Here is a 17,771-nt window from a genome sequence, read left to right as displayed (position 1 = left end):
AGACTGGCCTCCTCTTTAGAGAGTGGGAGGTAGTTCCTGTCTTTGGAGTCATCGAGATTTTCTGGGTTGAATGGATCCTCCTACCCCACGGGGTCATCCTGATGATGCTCATTAGTTGTGGCTCCGGCGGGGTCATCCTATTATTTGCGGTGCCATTCTCCGCGGAGTCCATGTTGCTTGCATGTCTTCGACGTGGTTTTGATCGACAACGCTGTCTCTGGCGCTTAGGCGGCTCATCTCCGGGCTTGTCTTGGTCCCGATTGGGAGTGCCATCGCCGTCCTTGGGGGTGTCCACCATGTAAATATAATAGGTGGACGTGGCCGACCAGCGGCCCGTGATGGAAGGGGCAACATCGGCGGCTCAGCTATCCTCGTCCATGTATTCAGCGTTTTCCAAGTTGTAATACAGCACATATATCGGTTAAATCATCGATAGTGGCTACCAAGTGGGTGGTGATGTTGGAAATATGCCCTAGAGGCAATAATAAATAAGTTATTATTATATTTCCTTGTTCATGATAATCGTTTATTATCCATGCTATAATTGTATTGATAGGAAACTCAGATACATGTGTGGATACATAGACAACACCATGTCCCTAGTAAGCCTCTAATTGACTAGCTCGTTGATCAACAGATGGTTACGGTTTCCTGACCATGGACATTGGATGTCGTTGATAACGGGATCACATCATTAGGAGAATGATGTGATGGACAAGACCCAATCCTAAGCCTAGCACAAAGATCGTAGTTCATATGCTAAAGCTTTTCTAATGTCAAGTATCATTTCCTTAGACCATGAGATTGTGCAACTCCTGGATACCATAGGAATGCTTTGGGTGTACCAAACGTCACAACGTAACTGGGTGGCTATAAAGGTGCACTACAGGTATCTCCGAAAGTGTCTGTTGGGTTGGCACGAATCGAGACTGGGATTTGTCACTCCGTGTAAATGGAGAGGTATCTCTGGGCCCACTCGGTAGGACATCATCATAATGTGCACAATGTGACCAAGGGGTTGATCACGGGATGATGTGTTACGGAACGAGTAAAGAGACTTGCCGGTAACGAGATTGAACAAGGTATCGGGATACCGACGATCGAATCTCAGGCAAGTACAATACCGCTAGACAAAGGGAATTGTATACGGGATCGATTGAGTCCTTGACATCGTGGTTCATCTAATGAGATCATCGTGGAACATGTGGGAGCCAACATGGGTATCCAGATCCCGCTATCGGTTATTGACCGGAGAACGTCTCGGTCATGTCTACATGGTTCCCGAACCCGTAGGGTCTACACACTTAAGGTTCGATGACGCTAGGGTTATAAAGGAAGTTTGTATGTGGTTACCGAATGTCGTTCGGAGTCCCGGATGAGATCTCAGACGTCACGAGGAGTTCCGGAATGGTCCGGAGGTAAAGATTTATATATGGGAAGTCCTGTTTTGGTCACCGGAAAAGTTTCGGGTTTTTCCGGTAACGTACCGGGACCACCGGGAGGGTCCCGGGGGTCCACCAAGTGGGGCCACCGGCACCGGAGGGCTGCATGGGCCAAGTGTGGGAGGGGACCAGCCCCAGGTGGGCTGGTGCGCCCCCCCAAAAGGGCCCAAGGCGCCTAGGGTTTGGGGAGGGGGTGCTTCCACCTAACTTGGGGGGCAAGTTTCCCCCCTCTCCCCCCTTGGCCGCTACCCTTAGATGAGATTGGGGCTGCTGCACCCCTTGGGGTGGAAACCCTAGAGGGGGCGCACCCCCCTCCCTCTCCCCTATATATAGTTGAGGTCTTGAGGGCTGCCAACACATGAGTTTCTCCCTCTATTGGCGCAGCCCTACCTCTCTTACTCCTCCTCTCCCGTGGTGCTTGGCGAAGCCCTGCAGGATTGCCACGCTCCTCCACCACCACCACGCCATTGTGCTGCTGCTGGACGGAGTCTTCCTCAACCTCTCCCTCTCTCCTTGCTGGATCAAGGCGTGGGAGACGTCACCGGGCTGTACGTGTGTTGAACGCGGAGGTGCCGTCCGTTCGGCACTAGGATCTCCGGTGATTTGGATCACGACGAGTACGACTCCTTCAACCCCGTTCTCTTGAACGCTTCCGCTTAGAGATCTACAAGGGTATGTAGATGCACTCTCCTTCCCCTTGTTGCTAGTCTCTCCATAGATAGATCTTGGTGACTCGTAGGAAAATTTTGAATTTCTGCTACGTTCCCCAATAGTGGCATCATGAGCTAGGTCTATTGCGTAGATTCTTTGCATGAGTAGAACACAAAGTAGTTGTGGGCGTTGATTTTGTTCAATATGCTTACCGTTACTAGTCCAATCTTGTTTCGACGGTATCGTGGGATGAAGCGGCCCGGACCGACCTTACATGTACACTTACGTGAGACAGGTTCCACCGACTAACATGCACTTGGTGCATAAGGTGGCTAGCGGGTTCCAGTCTCTCCCACTTTAGTCGGAACGGATTCGATGAAAAGGGTCCTTATGAAGGGTAAATAGCAATTGGCATATCACGTTGTGGTTTTGCGTAGGTAAGAAACGTTCTTGCTAGAAACCCATAGCAGCCACGTAAAACATGCAAACAACAATTAGAGGACGTCTAACTTGTTTTTGCAGGGTATGCTATGTGATGTGATATGGCCAAGAAGAATGTGATGAATGATATGTGATGTATGAGATTGATCATATTCTTGTAATAGGAATCACGACTTGCATGTCAATGAGTATGACAACCGGCAGGAGCCATAGGAGTTGTCTTTATTTATTGTATGACCTGCGTGTCAATGAACAACGCCATGTAATTACTTTACTTTATTGCTAACCGGTAGCCATAGTAGTAGAAGTAATAAGTTGGCGAGACAACTTCATGGAGACACGATGATGGAGATCATGGTGTCATGCCGGTGACGATGATGATCATGGAGCCCCGAAGATGGAGATCAAAAGGAGCAAAATGATATTGGCCATATCATGTCACTATTTGATTGCATGTGATGTTTATCATGTTTATGCATCTTATTTGCTTAGAACGACGGTAGTAAATAAGATGATCCCTTACAACAATTTCAAGAAGTGTTCTCCCCTAACTGTGCACCGTTGCTAAAGTTCGTCGCTTCTAAGCACCACGTGATGATCGGGTGTGATGGATTCTTACGTTCACATACAACGGGTGTAAGACAGATTTACACACGCGAAACACTTAGGGTTAACTTGACGAGCCTAGCATGTACAGACATGGCCTCGGAACACAGAGACCGAAAGGTCGAGCATGAGTCGTATAGCAGATACGATCAACATGAAGATGTTCATCGATGATGACTAGTCCGTCTCACGTGATGATCGGACACGGCCTAGTTGACTCGGATCATGTAATCACTTAGATGACTAGAGGGATGTCTATCTGAGTGGGAGTTCATAAGATGAACTTAATTATCCTGAACATAGTCAAAAGATCTTTGCAAATTATGTCGTATAACTCGCGCTTTAGTTCCACTGTTTAGATATGTTCCTAGAGAAAATATAGTTGAAAGTTGACAGTAGCCATTATGTGGACAGTAGAAAGCTTATGTCCTTAATGCACCGCTCAGTGTGCTGAACCCCAAACGTCGTTTGTAGATGTTGTGAACATCAGACATACACGTTTTGATAACTACGTGATAGTTCAGTTAAATGGTTTAGAGTAGAGGCACCAAAGACATTTTCGAAACGTCGCGGAACATATGAGATGTTTCGAGGGCTAAAATTGGGATTTCAGGCTCGTGCCCACGTCAAGAGGTATGAGACCTCCAACGATTTTCTTAGCCTGCAAACTAAGGGAGAAAAGCTCAATCGTTGAGCTTGTGCTCAGATTGTCTGAGTACAACAATCACTTGAATCGAGTGGGAGTTGATCTTCCAGATGAGATAGTGATGTTTCTCCAAAGTCATTGCCACCAAGCTGCTAGAGCTTCGTGATGAACTATAACATATCAAGGATAGATATGATGATCCTTGCGGTATTCGCGATGTTTGACACCGCGAAAGTAGAAATGAAGAAGGAGCATCAATTATTGATGGTTGGTGAAACCGCTAGTTTCAAGAAGGGCAAGGGCAAGAAGGGATACTTCGTGAAACGGCAAATCAGCTGCTGCTCCAGTGAAGAAACTCAAGGTTGAACATTAACCCGAGACTGAGTGCTTCTATAATAAGGGGAACAACCACTGGAGCAGAATTACCCTAGATACTTGGTAGATAAGAAGGCTGGAAAGGTCGATAGAAATATATTGGATATACATTATGTTAATGTGTACTTTACTAGTACTCCTAGTAGCACCAGGGTATTAGATACCGGTTCGGTTGCTAAGTGTTAGTAACTCGAAATAAAGAGCTACGGAATAAACGGAGACTAGCTAAAGGTGAGATGACGATATGTGTTGGAAGTGTTTCCAAGTTTGATGTGATCAAACATCGCACGCTCCCTCTACCATCAAGATTAGTATTAAACCTGAAACGAATGGTTTATTGAATCTCGATCGTAGTGATACACATTTTCATGCCAAAAGATATAAGATAGTAATGATAGTACCACTTACTTGTGGCACTGCCATGTAAGTCATATTGGTATAAAACGCATGAAGAAGCTCCATGTTGATGGATCTTTGGACTCACTCGTTTTTGAAAAGTTTGAGACATGCGAACCATGTCTATTGGTGTATACGCATGAAGAAACTCCATGTAGATGGATCGTTTGGACTCACTTGATTTTGAATCACTTGAGATATGCAAATCATACCACATGGGCAAGATGACTGAAAAGCCTCGTTTTCAGTAAGATGGAACAAGATAGCAACTTGTTGGAAGTAACACATTTTGATGTGTGCAGTCCAATGAGTGCTGAGGCATGTAGTGAATATCGTTATGTTCTTACTTCACAGATGATTCGAGTAGATGTTGAGTATATTTACTTGATGAAACACAAGTCTGAATTATTGAATGGTTCAAGTAATTTCAGAGTGAAGTTGAAGATCATTGTGACAAGAGGATAAAATGTCTATGATATGATCATAGAGATCTGAGTCACGAGCTTTGGCACGCAATTAAAACATTGTGAAAATTGTTTCACAATTAATACCGCCTGGAACACCATAGTGTGATGGTGTGTCCGAACATCATAGTTGCACCCTATTGCATATGGTGCGTACCATGATGTCTCTTATCGAATTACCACTATCGTTCATGGGTTAGGCATTAGACACAACCACACTCACTTTAAATAGGGCACCACGTAATTCCAGTGAGACGACACCGTTTGAACTGTGGTTTGGAGAAACCTAAGTTGTCGTTTCTTAAAGGTTTGGGGCTGCGACGCTTATGTGAAAAAGTTTCAGGTTGATAAGCTCGAACCCAAAGCGGATAAAATGCATCTTCATAGGACACCCAAAACAGTTGGGTATACCTCCTAATTCAGATCCGAAAGCAATAGGGATTGTTTCTTGAATCGGGTCCTTTCTCGAGGAAAGGTTTGTCTCGAGAATTGAGTGGGAGGATAGTGGAGACTTGATGAGGTTATTGAACCATCACTTCAACCAGTGTGTAGCAGGGCACAGGAAGTTGTTCCCGTGGCACCTACACCAATTGAAGTGGAAGCTTATGATATTGATCATGAAGCTTCGGATCAAGTCACTACCAAACCTCGTAGGACGACAAGGACGCGTACTGCTTTAGAGTGGTACAGTGATCCTGTCTTGAAGGTCATGTTGCTAGACAACAATGAACCTACGAGCTATGGAGAAGCGATGGTGGGCCCAAATTCCGACAAATGGTTAGAAACCATGAAATCCGAGATAGGATCCATGTATCAGAACAAAGCATGGACTTTGGTGGACTTGCCCAATGATCGGCAAGCCATTGAGATAAATGGATCTTTAAGAAGAAGACGGACGTGGATGGTAATGTCACCATCTATGAAGCTCGACTTGTGGCGAAGAGTTTTTCACAAGTTCAAGGAGTTGACTACGATGAGATTTTCTCATCCGTAGCGATGCTTAAAGTCCGTCGGAATCATGTTAGCACAAGCTGCATTTATGAAATCTGGCAGATGGATGTCAAAACGAGTTTCCTTACCAGTTTTCGTAAGGAAAGGTTGTATGTGATACAATCAGAAAGGTTTTGTCGATCCTAAGGATGCTAAAAGGTATGCTAGCACCAGCGATCCTTCTAAGGACTAGAGTAAGCATCTCGGAGTTGGAATGTGCGCTTTGATGAGATGATCAAAGATTTTGGGTTTATACAAAGTTCATGAGAAACTTGTATTTCCAAAGAAGTGAGTGGGAGCACTATAGAATTTCTTATGAGTATATGTTCTTGACATATTGTTGATCAGAAATGATGTAGAATTTCTGGAAAGCATATAGGGTTATTTGAAAGGTGTTTTTCAATAGAAAACCTGGATTAAGCTACTTGAACATTGAGCATCAAGATCTACGAGGATAGATCAAAAATGCTTAATAATACTTTCAAATGAGCACATACCTTGACATGATCTTGAAGGTGTTCAAGATGGATCAGTCAAAGAAGGAGTTCTTCCCTGAGATGTAAGGTATGAAGTTAAGACTTAAAGCTCGACCACGGCAGAAAAGAGAGAAAGGACGAAGGTCGTCCCCTATGCTTTAGACGTAGGCTCTACAGTATGCTATGCTAAGTACCGCACCGGTTGTGTGCCTTGCTACATATCTGGCAAGAGAGTACAAAGGTGATCAAGGAGTAGATCACCAGATAGCGGTCAAAATTGTCCTTGGAGTAATAAGGACATGTTTCTCGATTATGGAGGTGATAAAGAGTTCGGCGTAAAGGGTTACATCGATGCAAGCTTTAACACCTATCCGAATGACTCTGAGTAGGAAACCGGATACGTATAGTGGAACAACCATTTGGACTAGCTCCAAGTGGAGCGTGGAAGCAGCATTTACAATATGACCTAGAGATTTGCGAAGTACATACGGATCTGAATGTTACAGATCCGTTGACTAAAACCTCTCTCACAAGCATAACATGATCAAACCCCAGAACTCATTGAGTCTTAATCACATGATGATATGAACTAGTTTAGTCACACTAGTAAACTCTTTGGATGTTGGTCACATGGTGATGTGACCTGTGAATGTTAATCACATAGCAATGTGAACTAGATTATTGACTCTAGTGCAAGTGGGAGACTGTTGGAAATATGCCCTAGAGGCAATAATAAATAAGTTATTATTATATTTCCTTGTTCATGATAATCGTTTATTATCCATGCTATAATTGTATTGATAGGAAACTCAGATACATGTGTGGATACATAGACAACACCATGTCCCTAGTAAGCCTCTAATTGACTAGCTCGTTGATCAACAGATGGTTACGGTTTCCTGACCATGGACATTGGATGTCGTTGATAACGGGATCACATCATTAGGAGAATGATGTGATGGACAAGACCCAATCCTAAGCCTAGCACAAAGATCGTAGTTCATATGCTAAAGCTTTTCTAATGTCAAGTATCATTTCCTTAGACCATGAGATTGTGCAACTCCTGGATACCGTAGGAATGCTTTGGGTGTACCACACGTCACAACGTAACTGGGTGGCTATAAAGGTGCACTACAGGTATCTCCGAAAGTGTCTGTTGGGTTGGCACGAATCGAGACTGGGATTTGTCACTCCGTGTAAACGGAGAGGTATCTCTGGGCCCACTCGGTAGGACATCATCATAATGTGCACAATGTGACCAAGGGGTTGATCACGGGATGATGTGTTACGGAACGAGTAAAGAGACTTGCCGGTAACGAGATTGAACAAGGTATCGGGATACCGACGATCGAATCTCGGGCAAGTACAATACCGCTAGACAAAGGGAATTGTATACGGGATCAATTGAGTTCTTGACAACGTGGTTCATCCGATGAGATCATCGTGGAACATGTGGGAGCCAACATGGGTATCCAGATCCCGCTGTCGGTTATTGACCGGAGAACGTCTCGGTCATGTCTACATGGTTCCCGAACCCGTAGGGTCTACACACTTAAGGTTCGATGACGCTAGGGTTATAAAGGAAGTTTGTATGTGGTTACCGAATGTTGTTCGGAGTCCCGGATGAGATCCCGGACGTCACGAGGAGTTCCGGAATGGTCCGGAGGTAAAGATTTATATATGGGAAGTCCTGTTTTGGTCACCGGAAAAGTTTCGGGTTTTTCCGGTAACGTACCGGGACCACCGGGAGGGTCCCGGGGGTCCACCAAGTGGGGCCACCGGCACCGGAGGGCTGCATGGGCCAAGTGTGGGAGGGGACCAGCCCCAGGTGGGCTGGTGCGCCCCCCAAAAGGGCCCAAGGCGCCTAGGGTTTGGGGAGGGGGTGCTTCCACCTAACTTGGGGGGCAAGTTTCCCCCCTCTCCCCCCTTGGCCGCTACCCTTAGATGAGATTGGGGCTGCCGCACCCCTTGGGGTGGAAACCCTAGAGGGGGTGCACCCCCCTCCCTCTCCCCTATATATAGTTGAGGTCTTGAGGGCTGCCAACACATGAGTTTCTCCCTCTATTGGCGCAGCCCTACCTCTCTTACTCCTCCTCTCCCGTGGTGCTTGGCGAAGCCCTGCAGGATTGCCACGCTCCTCCACCACCACCACGCCGTTGTGCTGCTGCTGGACGGAGTCTTCCTCAACCTCTCCCTCTCTCCTTGCTGGATCAAGGCGTGGGAGACGTCACCGGGCTGTACGTGTGTTGAACGCGGAGGTGCCGTCCGTTCGGCACTAGGATCTCCGGTGATTTGGATCACGACGAGTACGACTCCTTCAACCCCGTTCTCTTGAACGCTTCCGCTTAGCGATCTACAAGGGTATGTAGATGCACTCTCCTTCCCCTCGTTGCTAGTCTCTCCATAGATAGATCTTGGTGACTCGTAGGAAAATTTTGAATTTCTGCTACGTTCCCCAACAGGTGGGTGCGACGTAAAATCCCTGTGGTACGCCTTGAAGGGTTGATGATTGCAGGCGGAGGGTAGGTCCTCCTCGATGGTCATTTTCTGAATTCGATCTAGCGCCTCATTTAACATTGTGAGGGTCGCCGAACTCGAGGGCTCCGATCAAGATTCCGTTGTGACGAGGTGGGTGGCAGTCAGTGCCCGGGCCGGTCCTTGGTTTCTGCTGGCTGTGCTAAGCTCGGGGCGCGGAGCCGGATCCTTGAAGAGATCTGGATCGTCACTGGAGGTCGAGGACGGGCTTTGGTCCTCGTGTGTGGCTTCCCCATCGGGGGTTTGAGATCGGGCTGCTTTGTGCTGGGGGTGACCCCTGGCCATTGGCTGCCGCTTTGTCATAAGGGCTCAAGGCCAGGTAAACATCATGAAGGGGTGGTTTGGCTGAGATTGACTCTTGGCTTCTGCCTCCTGATTCTGCCTCGAAGGTCGAGGAAAGGTCCTCCACAGTCATGATGGCTCCGGCGAGGGTGGAGTCTGGCCCCAGCTTAGGGCGGAGCTCTCCTGGCTCAAAGCTGTTCGGAGGGCGGGGGCTGATCCGTAAGTCGGATCGGAGGGGGACTACGGAGCGGGCATGGCGAGGCCCGCGAGGGTGCGGAAGGGGCTAGTAAATTCGGCGAAGACCAGATCGCCCCATGTGTCCGCAACATATTCCAGACTACCGAATCGAATTCGACGTTCGGGAGCGAAGTTGTCGATTTGATTCAAACGACCAGTCGGGGCGGCATGCAACACAATGTTGCCGAACGCGAAGAGTTGACCGGGGACGAAGAAGTCCCTGGATCCAATGCCTTCTGCTATGATCAGGCGGGCCATTGATCCTTCGATCGACCCTACAGTAGAACTCTCTGAAAGCACCAATAACCGTGGTCAAAACCGGCAGACCTCGGGGTAGGGGTCCCAAGCTGTGGATCTAGGATCAATGGGAACAAGGGACGACAAACACAGTGTTTACCCAGGTTAGGGCCCTCTCGAAGAGGTAACACCCTACGTCCTGCTTGATTATATTGGATGTATAGTATGGTTTACAGAGTAGATCTACCTCGAGATCAGCATAAGCTAAACCCTAAGGCGATGAGGTGATGAATATAGATCTAACTCTAAAGACTACAACCCTTGGTTTATATAGACACTGATAGGGTTAGGGTTACCGGAGATAGATTACAATAAGGGAGAAAGAGATCTTGTCCACACTTGACTTGGAGGACACACCACGACTTCACAGATCTTCCATAGTTATGCGGTTCCACCAGTCCGGCCCACATCCAATGGGTCGGTACCCCAAGGACCCCTTAATCCATAACTCCCTCACGGGGTCTGGAGCCCGTGCGCACGGGGGTGCGTGTCCTGTTTCCAGAGGACTTCTGGGAGGCCCGTGGGCATGGGGTCTCGGGGGCCCGTGCGCACGGGGTCGTCTGGGACTTCCAGTCTTGCTCCTCTTGGACTCCTTCTCCTTCCTTATGGACTTGGGTTGCTTATACTACTCCATGGGGGTGTTCCTCAGCTGCTTGGTGGCGTTGGTCTTCATACCTAATGACACATACACCATTTTGGTTAGGTAGCAACCAAGTTCCACTCATGTTCGTATTGATCTCGTGAAGGGTTGAGTTCACCTCGGTTTCAATGGCGCGTGCTCGAGCTCTTATCATAGGTCCACGTGGTGCTTAATGTGTTGGTGTAGAGTCCATGGGGATGATGGAAGGATGCTCCGCATCACAAGGTAAGCCCCGTCCTCCCCCGCCCTCCCCCAGTTCCCCCACTCCTCATCGAAACAACTATGGAGAATTTACCCAGGGATCCGAAGTGAGCAGGGAAATCTCAACTTAGGAGTTTCATGCCCAGGGTTTACCATCCCCAATAACTAAATGATCCCTAACTGCATCTCCCTCTAATCCATACCCGCCTTCTTTCCATGGTTGGTGGCATGATGACAAAATTTTGGGATTGTTACATTTGGTCCCTTGACATTTGTCAGTCGATGATCCAATCAATACACCAAATGGAAACAACACCTACAATAGGATCAAAGACATGACCTGGCCGCTGTCGAATGAACTACGAGATCGCTAATTAAGAAGTATCCCTTGCAAAAGTCATTCTCCCCTTCTCGGGGGTTGACAAGTGACACACACGAGCGCGGCGAGTTTTTTTTCCGTAGATTCGTGTATTCAAAATGTTTTATCTCTTAAACCGTGCGTCCAAATCCCAAAACCATTTCACCGTTGGATTTCTCGTGTTGAGATCTTCAAAACTAGATCCATGTTAATAGGTATTGATGAACATTTTTCATGAAAAAGAGCGGAAGAAAAAACAAGCCGAAAGCACTTTTTTCTTTCCTTTTCCCCTTTCTGACAGACACCATTGTGCCTCTCGTGGAAGCAAATCTGTACTTTTCAAGGAAGATTTTTTTCTAAGAAATTTTGTGCCTCTCGCAGAAGGAAATCTGTGTCTCCCGTGGAAGAAAAAAATGCGTCTTTTTTTCCTTTCCGAGAGGCTCAGTTGTGCTTCTTGCGGAAGCAAATCTTTGCCTCCACCAGAAGTAAATTTGTGCCTCCTATGAAAGCAAAAAAAGTGTGTTTCTTGTTTTTCGAGAGGCATAGCTCTCGTGGAAGCAAATCTATGCCTCTCATGGAAGAAAAAAATATTTTTTTTTCACGCAAAAATAAATACAAATCATTCAAAATCTAGGGAAAACTTGGCGAAAACCAAAAAACAAAAAACTAGGAAAAACACATCTAAAGCCCAAAAACATGTACAGAAAAAATCCCAAGGAAAGTGCCCAACATGCGACACATGACGGCGGCTGAGATCGCGCCAAATGGGATGCTCTCAGCTCCCGAAAAGTGACCCTTCCAGACTCCCGCAAGGGGTACCCTTTGATTCCGTGAAATGGTACGTAGAGAAGACCTCCTCCGGACATATGAAGAATGGCAAGAAAGATGGGCAAGCCACATAGCAGTTTAATTTGGCCTGCTTAGCCTGTATAAACCGGACTGTATGGCCCATCCAGTTGTCCACTTCTATTGGCCACGCCCACTATGTCGTACCTTGTTGAACATAGAATTTCCTATGTGCCACATTATGCGTCAAAGTGTTGAACATTCGCATAGGAACCTACGCACATGGGCCGACTTAGTTAGGGCATGTACAATGATTGATAAGACAATTTTATCTTCAGTTTTACATGTAATTTAAAGATGACAAAAACGTATATGTACAATGGGTTATATCTTAGACTTATCTTCAATAACTAGTTATTCCTAAAAACATGGTGACACATATTGTGCTAAGAGATTATCTCTTAAATAAGAGAAGACAAACATTTTTTTTATGATTTCTCTCTTCTCCACCTTAGCATTTGTGCTACGTGACACTCCTAAGATAGCACCATTGTACATGCCCTTAGCATTTTTATGACGTGCAAGCATCCTGGTTTTGGGAACCTTCTCAACTGTTCCTGACTATTTTTTGGAACCTTCCAGAAAGTTTATGAGTTGTTTTCTCTTTTCGTTTTTCCTTTTTTTTTCTTCTTCTTTTCATTTGATACTTTTTGTTTCTCTTTCATATAAATTCAAATGTTTTTATTTTAAAACTCAGAATTTCTAAATTTGTTCACTTAAAAAAATGGAATTCTGTTTTTAAATTTTGTACGCGACATTAAAAAAAGTTTGTTATTCTAATATTTTGTTATTTAAAAATCTGTTCACCTTTTTAACAAAATGTTTGGAATTTTGCAATTTGTTCAAAATTTTCAATAAGTGCTCTATAATTCAAAAATTGATCGGAATTTCTAAATTTTGTTCACATTTTCTAAAAAATGAATTTCTATTTTCCCTGCAAATTTTCATATTTAAAAAATTGTATTTCAACTTTTTGTTTTTTCCATAAAAATATTCAAAATTTCAAAGTATAATGTTCATACTTTTAAAAAAAAATTGTTCGCAATTTTTTGAACCACTGGCTACTGTATTCACAGGGTAACAATATTCCGAACTTCCATAATCAAAACATATAATAACGCAAACCACATTAACACTACAACCTGTGTGCCAATGGGCTGGCTCAGTTTATTGCTCCTGTGTGTCGTGCTGCTATATAACTCAAAATGCGTCACATAGGGGGTCCCGCTAAACCATATCTAGATATGGAAGCAGAAGTAGCTCATGAGACTGAGACGGGATCATATGTCAGGAAATCAGATGCAAATATGCCACCCCTCCTCCAAGGTATATGACACCAAAAGAGAGAAAAAAGCTAAGGAAGGGGGCATCGCCAGGGAAGAAGGGTGAAGAGGCAGCAAATGTAGAGGAAACAAAAAATATTTTCGCAAAAATCAGCGGCCTCCTCGGTGGAGGACCGTTGGGCTTAATGTTGACCTTATGTTGGAACTGTCGTGGGCTAGGCGACCCTGCGACAGTTCACGAATTGCGCGATCTTGCACAGGAGTGTGCGTTGGCGATCTTATGCATGGTGGAAACACAAATCGCTAAGTATCGTGTGGAAGGATTGGCGAGTACTTTAGGGTATGATTCTGCTTATGGTGTTAGTATCAGTGGCAGAAGTGGTGGAATGTGTCTCTACTAGAAAAAACCATTGGTGCTGGAATTGAGGAACTACTCAAAATACCACATAGACATGGTAGTGAATGAGGGGGGAAAGGAACCTTGGAGGTGGACTTGCTGGTACGTGAAAGCTAACAGGAGTTTGCGGTATGAGACATGGGACATGATGAGATTTCTGAAGGCAGACTGTGATCTCCCGTGGCTTTGCATTGGGGATTTCAGCGAGGTACTAAGAGTGGAAGATCAGTTTGGACCAAACCAGAGACTCATGGCTCAAATAAATCTGTTTCGTGAAGCCGTAGGTGTGTGTCAATTATGTGACTTGGGATACATCGTCCTGGACTGGACCTTTGAACGGAAGATAAACAATGGTGAATATTGCAGAGTTAGGTTGAACCGAGCACTTGCAATGACAGATTGGTGCTCTATGTTCCCAATGGCAACAATCAGACATTTGCATACGGTTAAATCCGATCATAATCTGGTGCTTCTTATGAATCATATGGAAGCTTAGAATCAACGGATAGCGGTGGATAGGCCATTCCGGTATGAAACAATGTGGGAAAACCATGACGACTTTCTACCTCTCCTTGAGGAGGCGTGGATGAAATCCTGTGTTGGCTCGATTTCAGAGATGACAAAGAAGCTAAGGGAGGTGGCTGGTACTTTCCTCAGTTGGGGTACAACCACTTTTGGTGCGGTAAGGTCGGCACTGAGATTGCTCCGTAAGAATCTAGTGGAATTGAGAGTGGTTGTTGGGAGAGTAGGGCCAAGCTATGAGGAGTTGAAGGTGGAGCAACGTTTAAACCGAGCTTCGGTTGAGAGAAAAAACAATGTGGCGTCAGAGGGCTAGAGTGTAGTGCTTGCTAGAGGGCAATTGCAACACAAAGTTTTTCTAGCAGAAAGCTTCCATGAGGAGACAGAAGAATCGAGTTACGCGACTAGTGCGTGTGGGCAGGTCTATTTGTGAGGACCAAGCTGAATTGGAGAATATGTCGATTAACTTTTATGAACACTTACACGCATCTGAGGGTGTAGTTGGCATAGAAGAGGTGTCATCACATGTACCTTGTAAAGTAACAGATGCTATGAATGAGATCTTAGATGCCCCATATACAGAGAAAGAAGTCAAAGCGGCCCTGTTCCAAATGTTTCTAACCAAATCACCGGGGCCAGATGGATTTCTAGCACATTTTTTCTAGAAACATTGACACTTGTGTGGTGAAGAAGTCACTCGTATTATTATCCAGATTTTGAAGGGAGAGGAGTCACCGGAGGAGATAAAAAAAAGTTCATCCTCATTATACCTAAGGTACAAAACCCCACTTATCTGGCTCAGTTCCGACCTATTAGCTTGTGCAATGTGATCTACAAGATCGCATCGAAGGTACTTGCTAACCGTATGAAATAGTTTCTTCCTGAGATCATTTCCGAAGAGCAATCGGCGTTTGTTCCGGGGAGGCTTATCACTGACAATGTCCTAGCAGCCTATGAATGCTTACACTTTATGAAGATGAATAGAAGCAAGAAGAATTCTCATTGTGCCATAAAAGTAGATATGCAAAAGGCTTATGATAGACTGGAATAGGTATACTTGGAGGCGATCATGCAAAAAATTGGATTGAGTGAGTCCTTTGTGAATGTTGTTATGAGAGGAGTTCAATCAGTTTCTTTCTCCTTGCTTTTCAATGGTCACCCAACGAGGGAATTTGTATCATCAAGGGAAATAAGACAAGGGGATCCTATTTCCCCCTATCTATTTTTGCTGGTAGGATAAGGTTTATCTTGCTTGATAAGACATGCAGTTAGTGAAGGGATGCTGCAAGGTATATCAATTGCGCCTTAAGCACCGATTGTTCATCATCTCTTATTCGCCAACGGTTGCATTTTGTTTTACCATACAAAGAGCAACGAGGCGCAACATTTGAAGGTAGTTCTGGAATGGTACCGTGGTGAGTCGGGGTAGCGTATAAATGTGACAAAGTTAACAATGTATTTTGGCAAGGGATGCCCAGAGCTGGTAAGAAATGAGATCAAGATAATTCTAGAGGCGTAAAATGAGTCACTTACTAAAAAGTACCTGGGTCCACCCACTGATATTGGCCGATCAAAGAATAGTTATTTTTCTTATTTGAAGGACCGGATATGTAAAAAGGTACAAGGATGGATAGAGAAAACACTAGCTGGAAGTGGAAAAGAGATTCTCATAAAATCCGTTGTGCAAGCTATACCCACCTATTTCGATGGCAATTTTCAAATTGCCACAAGGACTTCGCCAACACTTGACTAATTCGCAAGTTTTGGTGGGGAAGCAAGGCGGGAGAGAGGAAGACTGCATGGTAGCTTGGGATGATATGGTAATGCCGAAATATAAAGGAGGTCTAGGGTTCGGAGATTTGGAAATCTTCAGCCTAGCTCTCTTAGCAAAGCAGGCGTAGCAGCTTCTTCAGGACCCAGCTTCGTTAAGTGCTCGAATTATGAAAGCAGTTTATTTCCCTAAATCTGGTATTCTTTCTGCAGAAGTAAGCAACACACATCACATGTATGGAGATCAATTTGTGAAGGACGTGACATACTAAAGGTTGGCCTTATAAGGAGGATTGGGGATGGTCAACCTACCAGTGTTTGGAATGAAAATTGGATCCCGAGAGATTACAAAATGCGCCCAATATGTCCTATCTCTACAGATCCTATACAATTGGTATTTGACCTTATATGCTAAGGTTCGCGAAGTTGGAACATGACAGTTTTGGAGCAACACATGCTCTCCATGGACGTGGAGATGGTAAAATAGATTTCCATCAGCCATATATTACCGTCTGACTTTTGGGTCTGGCACTACAAGCGATCAGGCTCGCTCTCCGTGTGATCAACTTATAAGCTTGTTGTTGAAATGAAGAAGCGGAGAGAGTCATGGGTTCAACGGGGAGTCAGAGGCATCCAATACTGAAAATGAGGATAGAACTTGGAAGAAACTATGGGTTGTTAGGGTTCCGCCCAAAATTCGCATGTTCGCATGGAGACTAGCACCGTCTTCCTTGCCCATGGGGGAGGAGAGAGCGAGGCGTCAGATGGCTACAACAGCGGAATGCGGCATCTATGGAGCGGTCGCGGACTCGTGGCATCACACTTCACTGGATTGTAACATGGCAAAGGCCGTTTGATCACTTAGGGAAGATGACCCGGTCGTCCCTTTAATCGGAGACGAGACCTGGCTGCAAAGCTATGGATGTTCAATCTTGCAAACACATTGAGGGAAAACCAATTTGTGGAGGGGCTGGTGACACTATGGGCGCTGTGGTGGGCGCGTTGCAAGGCCATCCACGAGCAAGAGTTTCAGAGCCCTCTTTCTACTCATCTCTTTATCAACAGGTTCCTGGATGAGGTGCGCGCCAGCCAACCAAGTCCTGGGAGGAGGAACCCTTCAACTACCTTTTGTGGCACACAAACTTGGAGGCCACCTCTGTCAGATATGCAAATTGAACGCCGATGCGGTAGTGGCCAAAAATACGAACAAGGGAGCAGTGGGAGTGGTGTGCAGAGATGAAAACAGGACCTACCTGGGAGCTTCAGCGATAGTCTTTGAAGGAGTGACGGAACCTGGAACCTTGGAAGCATATGCATGTCGAGAGGCTCAAGCATTGGCAAGGATTTGGCACTGCGGAAAATCCACATCGCATCGGATTGTCTGAGGTCGTTAATGAGCTCCAAGCGACATTGCATTTCGATGAGTATTATATGATAGCGAGAGAATTTAACTCTCGTAGGTCAGATTTCTTGACATGTGAAATATGCCACGAGCAGCACGAGCACAATTTTGAGGCCCATATTTCAGCTAAAACGACAACTAGGCTCGGGAAATATCAAGTATTCCCATCCTTGGGGTGCTCCTCATGCTCCAACTTTAAAAAAATAAATCAATTTTAAATGTTTCAAAAAATTCTGAAAAAATATGAATGTTTACAAGGAATGTGACTACAACTCCTAAAAATTTCAGGTCCAAACTCTAAATGCACATCGAGAAACAAAAATGTGAAATCTAACATGAATAGTGTCATAAAAAGACAAAAGCAATATTTGACACTATTCACATCTGAATTTGTCTTTTTTTTCTCAATGTACATTTCGAGTTTGGACCTGGAATTTTTAGAGGGTGTAATCACATTCCTGGTAGACATTCATATTTTTTTCCATAATTTTTGAAATATTTAAAATTAATGTTTTAG

The 17,771-nt window shown here is 45.1% G+C and overlaps 1 pseudogene; it reads left to right on the top strand.

Annotated features, from left to right (window-relative positions):
• LOC119292567 overlaps positions 1-17,771 on the top strand; it is a 59,427-nt pseudogene that overhangs the window by 35,412 nt on the left and 6,244 nt on the right.

Source organism: Triticum dicoccoides, chromosome 4B (assembly GCF_002162155.2).
Source record: "Triticum dicoccoides isolate Atlit2015 ecotype Zavitan chromosome 4B, WEW_v2.0, whole genome shotgun sequence".
In the NCBI taxonomy this organism is placed as follows: Eukaryota; Viridiplantae; Streptophyta; class Magnoliopsida; order Poales; family Poaceae; genus Triticum; species Triticum dicoccoides.
Note: the sequence above shows the minus strand (reverse complement) of the source record. Positions and strands in the feature narration are given on the sequence as shown.